Genomic DNA, 17214 nt, shown 5'->3' on the forward strand with positions numbered 1-17214 from the left:
CTAACCCGTTGAGTTTGCGTTCATACAGCACTGGGAATGAGATTCGATCAGACGTTAGCTCAATAAATGTGATGTCGCTCATGTTAATTGAATGCCTTTTCCAAGCTCCTGTGGTATTGGTTCGAGCATTAGAGCAAGTCAGCAAAGTGAATAAATATATTGGAGCTACTTCAAAGTCGCTCCTTAGCTCGGTCGAAATATCATTAACCCTATGATTTCCTTGTAAAACTTGTTGATTAGACTACCTGAATAAATATATTCTTAGAGCAACTAAGATGACTGTGAAGTAAAATGTCCAAATGTCCGTTTCGGGTATCTCCCGCTTGATCTGACTGGGGAAGCTTCCAGTTCCACCCAAAGTGAAGCTCGAAAGTAACAAGTCAAGTAAGGCGTGGATAAATTCGCAACATCGGTTAGTCACAACAAAGTTCCGTAAATAACCATTGATGCCAAATGCGCCTCAAGTATTTTTTGACCACAGAATCTTCCGGCTACACAGGTCTCAACAGCTAGTCCGTTTCATTTCGTACGTTTTCATGTGAGAATCGTTTTAGTCAACCCTATCGGATCCTCCTTGTATGTCATGGTGGTACCGACGGTTATGCACCTGCGTCCATAACGTATCTGATTATACTTCTCAGAGGTAACCGGCTTCTCGAAATCCGTGTATCAGCATTACGAAGTGGCCAGTTCGCGCCTGAGTCTCAGCAGTTCTTGGGTCAGAGTATTTTGTACGGCACGGTATCAGCTGCCCTAAGCAAAACAATAGTTTCAATCTATTTTGGCTAGGCACACATTCTCTGTCACGTTATTTAGACGTTCGTCGTTCATCCAACCCCATCTACTGTACTGCTACTATTGAGTCACATATCCTAAAGGTTTTAGAGTTTCCGCAAGTTAGACCTGGTAACAAGCACCTTGTTCTAGCTAAAACATTTTTCAGCAAACTTTCTAAATCCAAATCCAGTATTGTCCGAGATCAACAACGGACGGCAACACTCCTGTATGTTCTATTCATTCAAGATATGGGGTTTTTCGTTGGCATGACGAGATCTGCTAATTACGCTCCCTCCAGAGTACTTTGTATCTGCACAAAGCATTCGCTTTGCTCTCAAGCCTGTACTGAATAAAAATGGATGCATCCTACATGAGGCCGTATCTTCATACTGTGGAAACAAGCCTCTAGTGGGTGGCTTCACGGTATTTAAAGTCTTGGTAATTACTCTAAGACTATTGGAATGTTATGATGTTAACAGAGCTAAAGAAGTCCCATACCTACAGCAACAAATCGTAATTACACTTATGCATAGCCCATACACAAACAGCTGCAGCCGAGTTTAAAACTTCCACTGTAATCCAGTTTTACTAATGTCGACAGTGCATCGTTGATTTCCAGAAGCTCATCATTTTGACATTCCTGTTTTGGTAAGTGTGCCGTCAACTGTTATCGTTCTGACTGTTACTACTTGGTCAGTTTTAGTCGTTTTAAGCCTCGGGCTAGCTAAAATATCATAGCTGTATAGCAAATGTTTTCCAATTACTCGGAAATTTGCGAGAGTGCTGCTGCTAGCCAAACCTCAGACGGCTCTCATACACTTCACTTCTTTTGCAGAAATGAATTGATGGACACAACTGTTCCTATGACGTTGAGTTTCAAGTTAAAAAAGAGTTTTTTGGTTAAGAGTCTGTAGAAAATCTATCTATAGATTTTTACCATGTGGTTCTGATCCTATCGGAATAGAAGTGTCTCATGATAGGAGGGTTCTCATATGTTACCAATTGGTCATGGTTATTTTTCTAGATCTAATCAGCTATAGGCTGTTGTAGAGTACTAAGCACAATATAAGGTCGAATACCTGTTTACCCGTTTCCTAAATAACCCTACTACTATGTTTTCACTACATTTTCCACCGCTTTCTATTTGTTATAATCTGAATATTAACAGTAGCGGTTACCTGTCAGCCTGCCTTTTCATTCACAGAAGTTTCGAAAATGCCTTCTTTGCGCAGTTTAGTTGCTGCTTTTGTGTCCCGGGTAGAGTGTCATCTGAGGCAACCATATTTCTATTGAAACTGACTGCCTTTGATTTACACGGATATTGTCTCACGCCGACGTGCAAGATTTGCTTTGTTAACCCATCTTTCATCCCTGAATCCAGATGGTGTTCCAGAGCTTGCTGAACTTATGGAAAATAGATTGAAATTCTGGAATTGGCACATGAACTAAATGTATGTATACATAATGTGGCCCAACCCGAAGCCATCACGCTATTGTTTTGGTCAAGCTTCAGTGCAGTACTGATCTTGCGGGTATACTAGTTGTAGGACAGTTACTGACGTCGGTTAGATGACTTCAAGCAGGAACAGTGCAACAAAATGCAGCTCGTTTCTGTATTGCAAACAGTTGTATCAGAAGATGATCCGTTGAGAAAGTCGCACTGTTTGTCATCATGGAGTCAGCATATTCATCCTTGTAGAGATCTAAAAAGAGGTGCTCCCTTAAAAACCGACTCCGATCTCCAAAAAGCTGAGTGTGAGAACCAAGCACACAAGAGAGGAAATACTCAACTTGTTAAACACCATTCACAAGGTTACTGAAGGCCATTCAATAGTCTTTCCTGGGGCTTATCAGGTAGGCGCGGTCCCGAGTAGTCTTCAAAATAATGTTGTCAGTTAACGTCAAACATTATGCAGTTAGCAGAATAGACTAATTTGCAAACTAACTTGGTTTACCGGGACACTCTCGACTACTGCTCCAAATGAGTCAAGAAGCAGCGTTTGTTCAGCACATCCAGTTGAAGATTCGCTTGGGATTCGGCTGACTTTCCCGTTAGAAACAAATTAGTTTGCAAATGAGTCCATTTCGCGAAGTGCATGCAATTTTGGTTTAGGTGGAATATGAGTTTGACGGGAGCGGGGAACTGCATCCACCTGAAGGGCCCCAAGAACGGCGAAACTGATTGTGGGCTGTCTAAAAGTTTTCAGCAACCTTGGGGTTGATTCAACATGGGACGGCCTCCGGAAATCACGTCCAGCTGAACAATATGACCAATAATGATTCATTAGCGACTCATGTTGATACCAGGTTACTTTGCAAACGAGTGTGAGAGTGGAAAGACTTCCAAATGTAATGAATCAGGCGCCGCTAAAAGTGTGCTCAAAAATGCTTAATTAACTTGTCGATCAGATTAGATCAGAATTTGTGGCTGAGCTCTTGAGGTCCGAGGCTAAGGATGAAACACTGAAAATAACCCTTTGTCATAGGTTTCAGATGACAAAGTGTTTTGGGTTCCTGCACATTACACGAACTATCACTATAAGGGATAAGGAGTACCTTCCCCAATTTAGAACACTAAATCTATGAAAGTCCCTGAATAAGGATTGGGGGAACGGGCCTTATAAGGGAATTGTTCTTGTTACAAAATGAAGCCAAATGCCAACAGCTGGTCTTAAAGCTGAACATTGTTTAGTCCATGATGTTAGTAGTTCAGCAAGGGGCTCGGATGCTTGTTAGAAAATTTCACAGATCCCACTTGGATGAGAACACGGAATACTGTGACAAACCCAGCACCGTCATCCAAGGTATTGTGTCTAATGCCATTATGTGCAGTGTCAAAAACGCCCGATGCAGTAGTGCTTGATGTTTGACATGTCAGTATGACACTCCATCCTGGTTTGCCAGATCCAACCATCGAACGTAGGGTTAAAGTCATTACAAGAAGAAACACGTGAGAGAAAACGCTAAAGCCGTAAAAATTTTGCTCTTGGACGGTATGGATTCTCGAAGGGTGTTGTTTTTGTTAATAGAAGAACCCACGCTGTGAGGATTTGGTCATTGTAGATCCAAAGCGTATTTAATCTGCAACCAGTCATTTACCTCAAAATGAGAGTTGTGCGGATCCGTCAGCTGCGATCCATACCGTGTACAGGGCCATAAGTCTAGACGGATGGAAAATGAAAACGAAAATTGCATGGACAAAAGGAAACGACCATCATCTTTGATGCTTCGATAGTGACTGACTTGCTTTTGACATCTCGATGGTAAAGATTCTTGTTTTGTTTTATTTATCTGACATTGTTCTATAGCGTACATCCAAAAAGAGATACAGGAATGTACAGTGTGTTGCGCAAGAGCCTACTTAGCGTATCATCCTAAACTCACATGCCACTAAAGTGAAGAAACCAAGGACAGTTTATTGAATAAAGTATCCCACATACCGTCTGTTATGTTGAAGAACATCAATATTGTGTAAGATACGGAGGGCTCCATTGAGTCCCCACTTTCAGTTAATCTACAAGCTACGGGCTAAAAAGTCCAACAAAGGGCATGTCGTTGTTAACACTGTAAATGAATTCGCAGAGATTTTGGAGATTATACAGTCTGATGATGAGAAACACCGATATTCGACTGTCATCTCCCTTTTTACGGTCCTGTCATACTACTTGGATCAAAGACGAGGTGTAAGAAGTTTTGCGGTCAGCTGTGCTCCATTTCTACTGTGTATTTTTGACACATTGATTGGCTCTTAATTCAGTAACATTTCGTTGGTTACCTTAACAGTGACATTGCAGTCGACATCGGAGTGGTTATCAAGCTTCGGGTACTAGAAAAATTAAAAGTGCATCTTTCGGAAAAGCATTTGTAACTTATTTGGACCAGTAAGAGTTACGAATGAGGCCTCTGCCTTTTCAGTTCACTCCAAACTGAATCTATATATAAAATGTCGAATGGAAATGATTTCACCATAAAGTTAGTGTTGTTCTTAACACAGAGTTTTCTTTCTATTCTACCTCTTATTTACTCCATCGGAATTTTGAGTAACCAACACAGCGGACAAACAACAAAAATACGACCGTTTTTCTCCTGCCTTAGCAACGAAGAATCCATTTCTACAGATTGGGTGATCAAAGATAAATTGCTTCATCTTTTGGGAAAAGTTAAGGACATAAAATTAGCAAACATTTTCGGTGAAACAATGAGATTGAAATGAATCCGTGTGCATTATTACTTGCGTGTTATGAAACAAGGGTTGATCCCACGTATTGTCAAGCTGTTTACTCAGATCAGGGGGAAGTACAGTTCAGTGGCCCAAGGTATTCCAGAGTGACCTATCCAAAAGTACAGAGGAGGCAAAGTGTATTCTGTTGCCATGGTGATGAATGCTTTCGATTTGGCTAAATTGGTTCAGTTTGGGAATGTATTACAAATGGCCTCTGTTTAGAATGTTTGCTTTGATATATCTAGTTTTGGTAGTATTAGCTGAGGAACGTACAAATAAACCTGACAGAAAAATAGAGCTGGATGGAGGACGCTTTAGGTTTGCCGGGCGGACTGGAAATTTCTGTGAGGCAAATGAGCTATGTGCAAAAATGAACGAGGGAATCACACCCGTCTACGTTCTGCCCGGGCAACGGTTGGTCGACTACATGAGCCGCAAGGGAGAAGGCCACTTTTATTGGACCAGCATCAATAACTTCCTACGGACAAGTGACAACAGCAATGAATGGTGGGAGAGTGGCAGTAAGCATGGCAGTATTTTCCCTTTCCGGCTCGCTTCATTGCCGTTGGCATCAAAACGAAGTGTGATTTACGGTCATGCGAAATCACGTTCGTTACACTTGGCACAGGCTCCGATAAAGGCTAAGTTGGATGTTTACTGTGAACGTCTAGTTGATGTGGAAACAAATGAACAGAATACTTTCCAATACCGAGCAGCCCCTGGAAGAAGGGAAACCCTCCCAACTCCCGGTGAATCATTTCCTTGTTGTTTCCAGGATCAGAACTCAAAGACGGTTTTGCACTGTTTATTCAAGTAAGTAAATTTGATAGAAAAGATCTGCATGGGCTTTTGAACAGCTTTGCGTATCCCGACAAATTTCAATAGAGGAAAGTTCCGTCGGGTTACCATAATCGCGGGTGACAGATTCTATTTAACTATTTTATTTTTGCTTTTTAAAATCACAAAATTTCACTTTGAATCAGTCCTGCGATGAATTAGGATGAATAAAAATGCCTTTTGATATGTTGGCGTCTGTCGAATCCAGTTTGTAACAGGTTGGTCTTAAAAAGATTGGTTCAGTTTCAATCATATACTGGAACGTTGTATTTAGTAGAGATCTGGCTTAGGTAAAAAAATTACTCTATTTCTTCCAGGCGGTGTCCTCGGTCACAACACGGTTAGCTTCTGTAAAGACGTAACACACTGCCGCTTGAATTGTCAAAAACTCTTCATCAACCCACAAACGGTTTCGCCCTTCTTAAAGCTCATCTTAAGGTACAATTACCGATTTTCTATCAATCTTATTTTCTGCTTGAATCCAAAGTGCACAAAATTAGCGAAATACATTCATTCGCACAGCAATTTGGTTTTGATGATGAAGTCACCTAGAACCCAGCTAAATGTCTTGTTTATGATGTTTTTAGGCATTTTGGTTCAAGTGAAACATGAAGTTGATGGAAATTTGGTGACTGAGTCTACCTGATGAGCCCCAAGAGGGACAAAATCGGTCGTGGCCTGTCTAACAGTCCTCAGCAACCTGAGGAGTAGTATGTTACGTCAATACAATGTATTGCACTATATTGACTATCGTACCAACTGAAACATATGATGACCTGGTGCAGCACTTTAAGTTGCTCAAAACATCATAAACGAGAGATTCACCTGGGTTCCAGGTAGCTACCCGTCAAAAACAAATAGGTATGCTTCTTCTGTGTTCGTTTGGAGCAAATATTCCGGTTTCCCAACGCCCTACTCCTTTCAATGTTAGGGGATTACCGTTCGAACTTTGCTGTTAACACCATAAATTGACTCAGACACCTTGAAAAATGTTGCCCATGGAAACCGAAACGTCAGATTACATCTTATTCCACTACCCTGTTGTGCCTTAAAATATTCCTTATCTTATTGGATTCTTTCAATATTCCCTATACAGTAGTTGAAACTTTTGGAATACTGACGGCTTTTTTTGAGTTTCATCTGATAGGTCTATCCTCTTCTCCTACTTATTTCCCAGTTGAACGGAAATTACACGTGTGATACGACAAACATTAAAGTGAAACTTAGGTTGGTGTTGGCGTGGAGCTTAATTGAAATTTGCCCTATGCTGCTCTTCTAAGTGTTCACCATATTGGGTGCTTTTACTGCAACTCTCCGCTAGAATCATTTAGCCTACTTCTTGTCGCCTCTACGATCGCTTTCAGGACTACAGAATCTCACGCCATCTCTTATCGGTGCATACCTTACAGAAGACCGCTAGAATCGATTATCCTGATCCGCCCGGGTACGATGTGGTCATCATCAGTGATAAAATTAATTGCGCACTCAATAAATGACCGCACCATGGCTGACTCTGGGCCAGTAATTCGGACGGCTTCGTGCTGTAATGCTCCTGTGCCTGCTGTAAAGACACGTAGGTTGGTACTGCATTGTATAGAACGGGAAGCAATCCAATATTGGCTAAGTTGGAAATCACTTGGACCGACAATGCATTCAATCCGTTTTCCGGGCCTATAACTGCGACGTTTTTCTAGGTGCTCCTTCAGTAGTACTCCACCAATCTGTCGGAGCCTCGTAACATTGCAGTGGCTACCTCATTAAAGCAGCGTGTGGTTTAATTTGGGGGCCACACAGATTTATAGATCTTTCAAGGAACCTGAAAAATAACGGGTGATCATTTGCACAGCTTCGCCGCCTCTGTAGGTGGTTCAATAGACCAGATGTCAGGACAGTTACTCACAGCGTGGAAGGAAAACCAACGTTCACAGCTCTGTCAGAAATAATCTTTTAACTCGTCCTAAAATTCGCGACGATTTTCCCAAATCATGTTAATTGTTGATGAGCCTAGTGGAGATAATCAGTCTGCAGAGTTTAATACATCCAATATTGAAAGCTGAAATGAATCTGGCGAACTGGAATGAATGAGTAGTTTTCCATCACACCATCATAATTCTAGGCAATGGAATGACTTTGAAGTCCAAGTCGATTAAGTTTAACCTATGCTAAAAAACCGAAAAACACTGCATAGCTGATCCATATTTGACGGGATTCACCAAACTGTACCTCGTGAATTTTGCGGACTGATGACTGTCCACCTTCCAATCAGGCCAAGAGTCACGAATCAACAGTGTGATATAGTTTAAGCAGACAGGATAACTCAGCGCTTCTATTCTCCGTACCTTTAATTTACTTAAACCTACTGTGGAAAAACAAGCAATTTTACTCAGTTGTCATGAGAATGACTATTTATGCTACCTTAGGAGTATTTCATACAGATTGTTGTTCATATGCCTACACTTCCTCCACCCTGTTGTGACACGGCTGGAAGTAATTGGTAGATTTGTGACTGCCATCCGGGCGAGCGTTTGTCGCACTCAAGCGTCTATTACTCTAGTCAATCATGATTCTAATGGCATCTCACGAAGCGTTAGTGTGCTACAGTAATGGAATTCACGTGATTTCTCGAGGACACTTGATCACTTTCCAAAAATAAGTAGTAGTTATATCCCACAAAAATATAAATTTTACAAGTAATGCAACAGGTGTTGCGGGAACACTGAAAAGCTTCTGGAATGCTTGCCCATTGTCTTTTCTCTTTCCAGATGTACTATAAACGTGAGATGTCGCGGTGCTTACTACAATGTGAAAGATCGCTCATGCCGGCTGGTATTCTACGTGGACGCACTGCTACCTCAGAATATTCCTGGTTCTGATGAAATCCACTGGGGTCGTTACACCTTAGCTGAATTATCTTCGTCGTAGAATGTGGCTTGTTGCAATTGGAAAACAGAGACTGCTTCCTCTGTTAAAACGTGACACACTGAATCATTCCAACAGTTCAATCATTTGGTTTGTGTGTGTGTGATCCCACCATGTCTGAGGCATAAAACGAGTCCATTTTTGACTGTTTCTTTGCAATACTCATAAGCAATAATGAAAATACACTTTCAGGTATAATACACAGGTATTTGGAACTCACCAGACAATTGCATTCATGTGAAACTGATTCTGAAGGACCAAACAATTACTAAAACACGATTCCGTGAAGAAGATATTTGATTCAATCTTTTAGGTGACATAACGTCAAATAGATTCTCTGCCATCTCGAACCAGAAATCTCAGTTTTCGACTGCTACAATCCACTAACCAGTGCCTTGCCAGGAACGCTATAAAGAGTTTAACGTAGCACGAGGATCTGGTACAAGGTATACGAACAAATATGGTTGTGAAACACTTCAGCTGATGAGACTTTTCCCATCACAGTGTGACCAAAACACCGATAACGACTGCCCATTATCATCCAACGTTATCATTATCATTACCATTACCATTATCATTACCATTATCATCGGACGTTGATTTTGATTCCCAGAAAGTTATTAAAACTGATATACTTTCAAAGAAGGGTACTGGTTGAGCTGAAAACACAAATAACACAATAGTTGAACCGGTTCACAAGAAGAGCCTACATTTAAGTTGGATGAAATCAAACTTGCCAGGTCCGACATGACACCAAATTACAATCAACTACCAGTCTACTTTCTTGAATTTCGTTCATAGTTCCGTTATCAAAACCCTATGTAGAACGTGTCACTGTTCTTTGGGATAATAAGACACAAGTGTTTTGATTTAGATTCAAGAAACGTGATTAAAATCACATCAGTTTAAGTTTGGTTTGTTCTGCTCGCTGAGTGACATTCAGACCAGAATAAGGTCCTACACTGTACTGGGTTAGACAAAGATCTGCAAGGGTAAGAGTTGTGGATAAGAGAACAATATCATGAAATTCCATTATAAACGTTCAGACATCCTATTCGTCTTAATTCACCCATTCTAATTGCCACGGTTTACGCAAAGCAACGCATGAAATTCTGGACGTGTGGGAGTACGAATCATTCTCAAAGCAAAACATACACCACAGAATCCAACAAACACTTTCAGACACAACCGGAGGTAATGTCAGCATATGTATTTGCCACAAAAAGTGTTGGCAACCTGGTTACATTTTTGTTTTAGCAGCACATCGAAGTAACATTACAAACTGGAATTTATGGAATGAGTACTTGTGGATAGAAGAATGAGTAAATGGCAGAAGCCCTGTTTATTTGAAGATCTTTATTAAATTCGGTGGTAGGACTGGGTTTGAATTAATCTGCTCATGATATAAATACCTCTCAAACAATTTCAAGACTGTCACAACGCAGAGTTTTTCCGTGTTCATGAACTTGGGTTCTCATAAAGCCTCGACTACGTACTCTTGTTACAAATGGAACTGGCCGACTGATCATGCATTTCAAACATAATGAGATCTTTAGTGATAAAAACAGATTGAGGATATACCAACTATTTCTAATATAATATGCAGAAATCTAACGTAGTCATATGTGAGAATTAAGTTTCGTACGTATATCGGTATAACTAGACGAACTAGAAATCCAAAATTCAGCGTAGCGTAACAACCAGCACGTATGTATTCGAATTGGCGAATATGTACGGCATATAGAATACTAAAACAAGAGAATAATGAATAGAGCAATGAACAGAGTATCAGTCATGTTCATCACATCCGGCACACCTTGAATGAGCGTGTGGGTGTCTATAGTCCAGTGGTGGTCTTGACCGCAATCTTTCTGATCTTCTCGGAATGAAAACTTCAGACTTCACAGGATGCGTACCTCAGATACAACGTTTTGTTCGGATAACATAAGATCATCTACAAAGGATTCATTAGTTTTTGAAACAGCAAGAGTGCCGTTAGCAGACTGACCTCTGGTATTGAACTCAACCTGTGTCTCCGGTGGCAAGCGAGATCATCCAAATCGAGAATTGTGACCATCCGTTTGCCATTTGATGAAAATACTATTCCTGTAGCAGGTCGTAAATCATTACCCTTGAAAAATGTAACATCAGCCGTTTTGGCACAGTGAAGACGTGTACGCAACGAACGAGATTTAAATAGAAGCGCGGGACTCTTCCCAGTAACAGAATGAACAGCGTTCCTCTATTGCGTTAGAAAAGTATCAATCCCATGGTCCAATTCCACAAAAGTAGTAGGAGAGAGTGAAATAATGGCAGACTTTAGTGTTCGGACAAAATTCTCAGCAAGTCCATTCGACTGGGGATGTCGCGCAGCAGTAAACAGATGCCGACATCCAAGACCCTTCAACCATTCCTCGAGAAATTTTGCAGTGAAGTGTGTGCCGTTGTCAGTGACCAAAACAGTTGGTACACCTTCATGGCTGAACACTTTCCTCAAGGCTTGCTGAGTGAATTCGGGAGACGTCGGTAAGGTGATACTGGTTTGCAGTTAGCGCAGAACTTGGAGTCCGACAATCGATGGTCCCGACGTTGAAACAAAAAATTACAATCGATAGAGGTAACTTGGGGTAACCTCACAGGGATCGTGCAACTACCAACTAAAGGTACAGAATGTCCAGTGATACCGCGAATGTTAACATCTGTAGGCACTATCACGGCACTGGGGTAGAATGCAGTTAGATCTGATTGTGGAATGATGAAGTCAACACTACCAGTATCCACAATAGATTCATGCTTTTGACCAGAAGCGGATATCAACGTTCTAAAAACATGTGACGAATTTTGGGACAAAACAGATAGGGAAAGGGTAGAAATATCATCAGATAACGCCTTCACGTCAGTATTTGGGTCAGACGTTAAGTGACACACTTTCTTGGACTTACAGACAAGTTGAATGTGTCCTGTTTTACCGCAGCTAAAACACTTCGCTCGTCTGTGAGGGCATGAATATCTGGAATGGTTTCGTCCACAAAACTCGCGTTTCCCAAATTTTGAGCCATCGTGTTAGGGGTACGATCTGTAAAGTGAAGCGTTGATGGATTTGGGGCACGACAATCTGTTCGAGATTTGAATTTGGTGTTCGTCTGCATCCTTGAATTAGTTCTTTTAGAATAATTTAACAAGACTGCCTCCTCAGTCTTCGTTACATGCTTCACATCTCCATACTGCTCACATATTTTCCGGATAGTGTGAAATTTCTGATCTGGACAGAGCAGCAACTTCCGCTGTATTTCGGGAAGTTGAATGCCAGCAATGAGTCTATTACGCAGCTGGTCTTCCAATCGGGCACCGTAGTCACATTTGGCTGCCTCTGTCGGCAGCTGCAACACGAAATCACGAACCGACTGAGAATGGGAGCGGGTCAACATATTGAATCTAGCTCTTTCGGCTGCTACGAAGTTAATCGGCTTGAAGTGTTGAAGACTTCCTTCTTCAATGTATTGTAGGAAATATCGATTAAAGATTCAGGATTATACTAAATTTTTGATCAACTTATATGCCTCCTTTCCAACGAAATGTAGGAAATATGCTGTGAGTTTCTTACATATCGTATCGGATTTTGTGAGGCACCATATGTCGAACCGTTCCAAATGATCCTTTACGTCAGGCGCAGTTGAATTAACATCTAATCATTCCGGCAATAGAGTATCAGTCATGTTCATCACACTATAGCGTCCTACATGAGAGATAAACGAAGCACCACGGCCCACTTTTACAGCAACTTACAATACCAGCAACGGAAACAACTCGAACGATGCAACGATAAAAGTAGCAGAGATAGTATTAGTAGAATCTGTTAAGGAGTCTGTTAAGCCTCAGATGCATACCATTGACTTACTTTAGGAGATTTCCGGTACCATATGTTTGAATTTCAGTTTTACACCAGTCTTATCTTAACAAACCTGTCATTTTAGGCTCTACCTTTCAGTTTGGAATATAAGAATGTTTCTTGTTTTTATTTTTTAAGCACTTACAGAGCAGACATATATAGGCTAAAAGAAACCCCATCCATAACTATCCGTAGAAGCGTAACTCCCACATGCAGATAACATCATTAGTGTTTCGAAAAAAGGCGTAAATTCGAAACGTTTTGGGTAAGTTCGTGCTGCCTGAGATGCCTCAGTGACGTATATCCACTTTCAACCTTCAATCAGGAAACTATCCTCAGTGTCGACCAGCGGTGACACCATCAGTGACATTAAACCGCATAAACCGCATTCTTCAGTGTTTCATATGGTGAGTGGCAAGGAATAGCCAAGTGAAAACAGCTTGGCCTCAAGCACCCCGGACTATAAGAAGCCAGGTCCTCAAACGGAATAGACATATGAACCAGCTAATCCTGATACTTCCTTACTTTTGCGTTACTCCCTGATGTTTTTTGGTACGTAGACGAACGACTCATATGATGTGCAGAATGCAGTAAAGGATGCCTTGAGTCTGTAATAGTTATTGTGAGTTGGAAGTACGAAGATCTGCAATTTAGGGGAGAAAACTGAGTCGTGTTGTTGGTAAACGTTACTTGGTCTTATCGGTGACAAATATCACATCGTACGAGCACTTCAGAATACACGGTCGGTTTTCACAACTCGTCACGGTTCATGTGATAACACTGTCGGAAAAGAGGGTTACCGAAGCCTAGAAAGTGCCATGATAACAGTGAGACAAACGAAGCTAGATGTGGCCGTTCAGCAGACAATATCATCCCGATAAACGTACGTTGATTCCGATTAATCCAGATTAAGAGCTGTGAATAATTTTCCTCGACAGATAACAGCTACGGGGCTTTACGGTTCAAACTATCACCTTTGTATCAAAATGCGCACTTTCTTGCCTCTTTTGCGTTCACTTTTGGGAATGTGCAAACAATGACTTAAGTTTCCACAGAAGTGAATAAATGGCCATTAGTAGCCAAAGCGCTGTGGTGGTTATCAGTTTTCCTTGACATTTATGCTTACATTTAAATTAAACAAAAGTTCTTAGGGTCAAAATTTAACCAGATAATGAGCAAAGTGATTGTGTAAAGTTTCCTTCAAGCTAGTTTTGAGCGTCAAAGACGTCCAGCAAACATTCCAGTGTCCGCGCTTGTAATATCCGGACATAACGAAGATTCGCTGGGTGAGGGTGTAAAGTGAAGTAAAGTGAGGATGTCTTACAGGAGTCCATGGAAAGGTATTTACATTGTGAGTGGTTTAAGCATCTTGGTTTGCTTCGAATAGATTTATAGTAAGGCTGTTTTTTATCCTGCTGTAGGCAGGGGAAAATTTTTCTATATAAAACCATATTCTGAAGCTCAACTTAGCATTTGCTACCGATCAAAATCTTTCAGTATCATCTATTATCGAAAACCACTCTGCCAACCAAGCGTTGGCTTTCAGTATTTCAGTAGAGGTGACTGCTGGTGAGCAACTTAAACCCCGCCTGTGCATGTAGAGACAGCTGATTTTGACCACTGGACTGCCGAGGACGGAATTCACAGAAGCTTGTGTGGATTTGTCAACTTGTGTGTGTCCTGCAATAATTTAGTGCCTGCAATAAATGTAGTTCATCCGATATTGGTAGATTGGTACTGAGGACTGCTGAGAACTGCCTGCTTGTATCGTTGTTTGTCTTCTGTTCCAAATAAATTCGGTGAAAGGGAAAGTGTTTCCAGAAGGAAAAAATGATTCAGCATTACAAGAGATAGGCCATTTTTCAAGGAAGATGCGCTTGAGAGAAAAAACTCCTATTCTTCAGCAAACAGGTATTTGCACTTGTGCCTGTCACAGTGCAGTGGATTATAGATTCTCCAATTGCTCAAATAGAAAATGATTGGGGGAGGTGCACTCTGTTCCTTCTGTTGAAAGCCTGTGTTGCGGACGTCGGTTGATATGCGACGCTATTTATTCCACTTCACTTGTTCATTCCTACTTAGGACGTAAACCTATATGGCCGACGTAGCATGGCAGTTTGCTTAACCAAAATGTGCACTCTGAGGACAGGAATTACCGCACTAGTAGAGCTGATGTGCGAAGGACATTGAAGGATACTTCAAGTTGGGCAGTAGAGCATAAAGCACGTTATCACTCTTGCAGTATTTAGTCTTGGAGTAATTTATACGTATTATCCATTTCCAGGTTAAGATTTTTCTGGAAAAGTTTGCATAGCTTAACGCGGAGAAGAGCAGCCAAGTTTAGTCTTGTGTACATAAAATGAATAACAAGCTCGATTGTATTCCTTTATGTACCTTGATATAAACGACACCATAGATGAAGATGATTCAAAAGTTTCTTTGATCAACTCGTATGGTACAACGGTGGGCTGTTCCAACACAAAGCTTCTCCATCACAATAAAAAGCAAGAGGAATATGTCTGTCGAAGTCAAAATCAACAAAGAGATATCGTGCGCTAAATTCGTTCTGATTTTTAATCGTCTAAACTTCCAGTGGGATATCATTACCATCAAGGACTCGTTGTGTCTGGCACTACAACAAGGTAATCCTGAGTTTCTTCCGTTGTTTACTGAATAGTGATATACGAAACTGTATGAATAGCTGGCATCCAAAACGGACTTACCAGTCAACAAAAGTTAAACCACCGAAAGCTTTTGGGGGAGAAGCATTTTATACAGAGTCGAATCTGGCACTTTGTACTAGTCCTTGGCGCCAAAGTTGACACAACGTTACGAGGTCAAGCGCGCAGAGACAAGTCTAAATTTTGGGGAGGGATTGTGGTTACCAACACCAAGTATTTACGTACCAGGATCTTCTGACGGTTTCCCCAAAAGTCAACTTAAGAACACATATCACCCAGTTTGGTATCAAAAACGTTCCCAGAAGCTACTCACTCGTTCACCGTCAAGCTGGTACTGGAGAAGTTTCTGATAATTCTTTAGCCTTACATGTAATTATTCAATCCTTAGAATAGTGATGTCTTGTGGGTGGTGATTGGAAAACAAAATAAACTTACCTTAGCTTCAGTTGCTTACGTGTGTGAGATAAAATGGTTTGTACACTGACTCTCCACAAGGTCGCACCTATTTGAATATATTCGCCGAATTTTTTGCAATTCCATGTGATCGGGGCTGTAGTGAGAAGAGTGAACCTTTACGCAATTACTTGCTTTTCATGTATCACCGGGAAGCCCCATGTCTCACTGTTTCGCATGCTTGCACGATACATCCTGTCTTGTCAAGCATCAAGTTCTTGTATAATCAGAAACAAAAGTTATATTTTACGGAGGCTGTTTCAGTAGTGCGATTTCGCCTCAATGTTTTCGTCCAGAGGTTTGCCACTGTAGTGAATTTATTCAAAATGTTTACATACACTTTTTGTTGGGACACGCTGAATGATCACTTCTGTGAAGCAATTTTTGTTGAGTAGGACGGGAACTGGACGAATATGGTCGGATGGGGAAAAAGAGAAGAAACAAAGTAGAATGCTAGATACTCGGCGTATACAATCACTCCAAGATCAGTCGCTGTGGTACCTCCAGTTACGGATCGTATCACGTCCAACGTCAAAGTTGCCTGTTTATTATTCTTGTATTCCACTACCACAATTCGCACTAAGTTGATTCATACCTTTTATTTTTCTAATTGAAAGCATTAAGCTGTCAGTTTTTATTCCCACCAGGACCAAAGGAAAATAACGGCAATTAACTTTGGGACCGCATACGCTCTGCTGTGGGTATCCACTTTGCTAACTTTTATTTGTAGCTGGATAGTAATTGGTTTATTTTACTGTTAATTATGTCAACGCGAAGGAGAAAGGACTTCTGAGGTGAGATTTTTACGCATATTTTGTAAAGATACATATTTTAAGCCAAGGAATTTGCTTGTGTTATTCTGGCAAATACCAACAATAATTACCAAAGATCGTTTCTAGTACCGCTAATAACGACTTGCTTCCACTACTTTCATTGCAGGATTGCTTAATAATTAAAAATGTTTCTTAATTCGGTCCAATGGGTTGTTGACCTTCAGTGATTCTAGCAGGTTTTTTCTCTGGAACATGGAAAGGATGCTTTGGTCTTCAGCATGCCGTAAAGGACGACGACATGTATTAAATTCATATCGGAGTTTCTCCATAGTAAAACAAACTCTAAGCAATCATTCTCAGAAAAGTTTTCTAGAACAATCGGTAGAACATGTGGCTGATGAAAAAGCGGAGACTCTGCCGACCTGATGAGTCCAAAAATGCGCAGAAACGGTAGTTAGGTGTCGATGAGTTTTAGGTAAGCCTGTGAGTAGTGTGTTACGTTAGACAACAAGGTACTAAGTTATCTCGGATATCGCATCGGCCTCGTGAGTTGAGGCACCTGTCAAAACCGTATCCGTGTGTAAATGATAATATCTTTCAAACGTGTTACACGTATTTCTAGGCAAATTTTCCCAAACGGAAGATTTGGGACAGTTTTTTGAC

This window comes from Opisthorchis viverrini, assembly GCF_000715545.1.
Source record: "Opisthorchis viverrini unplaced genomic scaffold opera_v5_233, whole genome shotgun sequence".
NCBI lineage: Eukaryota > Metazoa > Platyhelminthes > Trematoda > Opisthorchiida > Opisthorchiidae > Opisthorchis > Opisthorchis viverrini.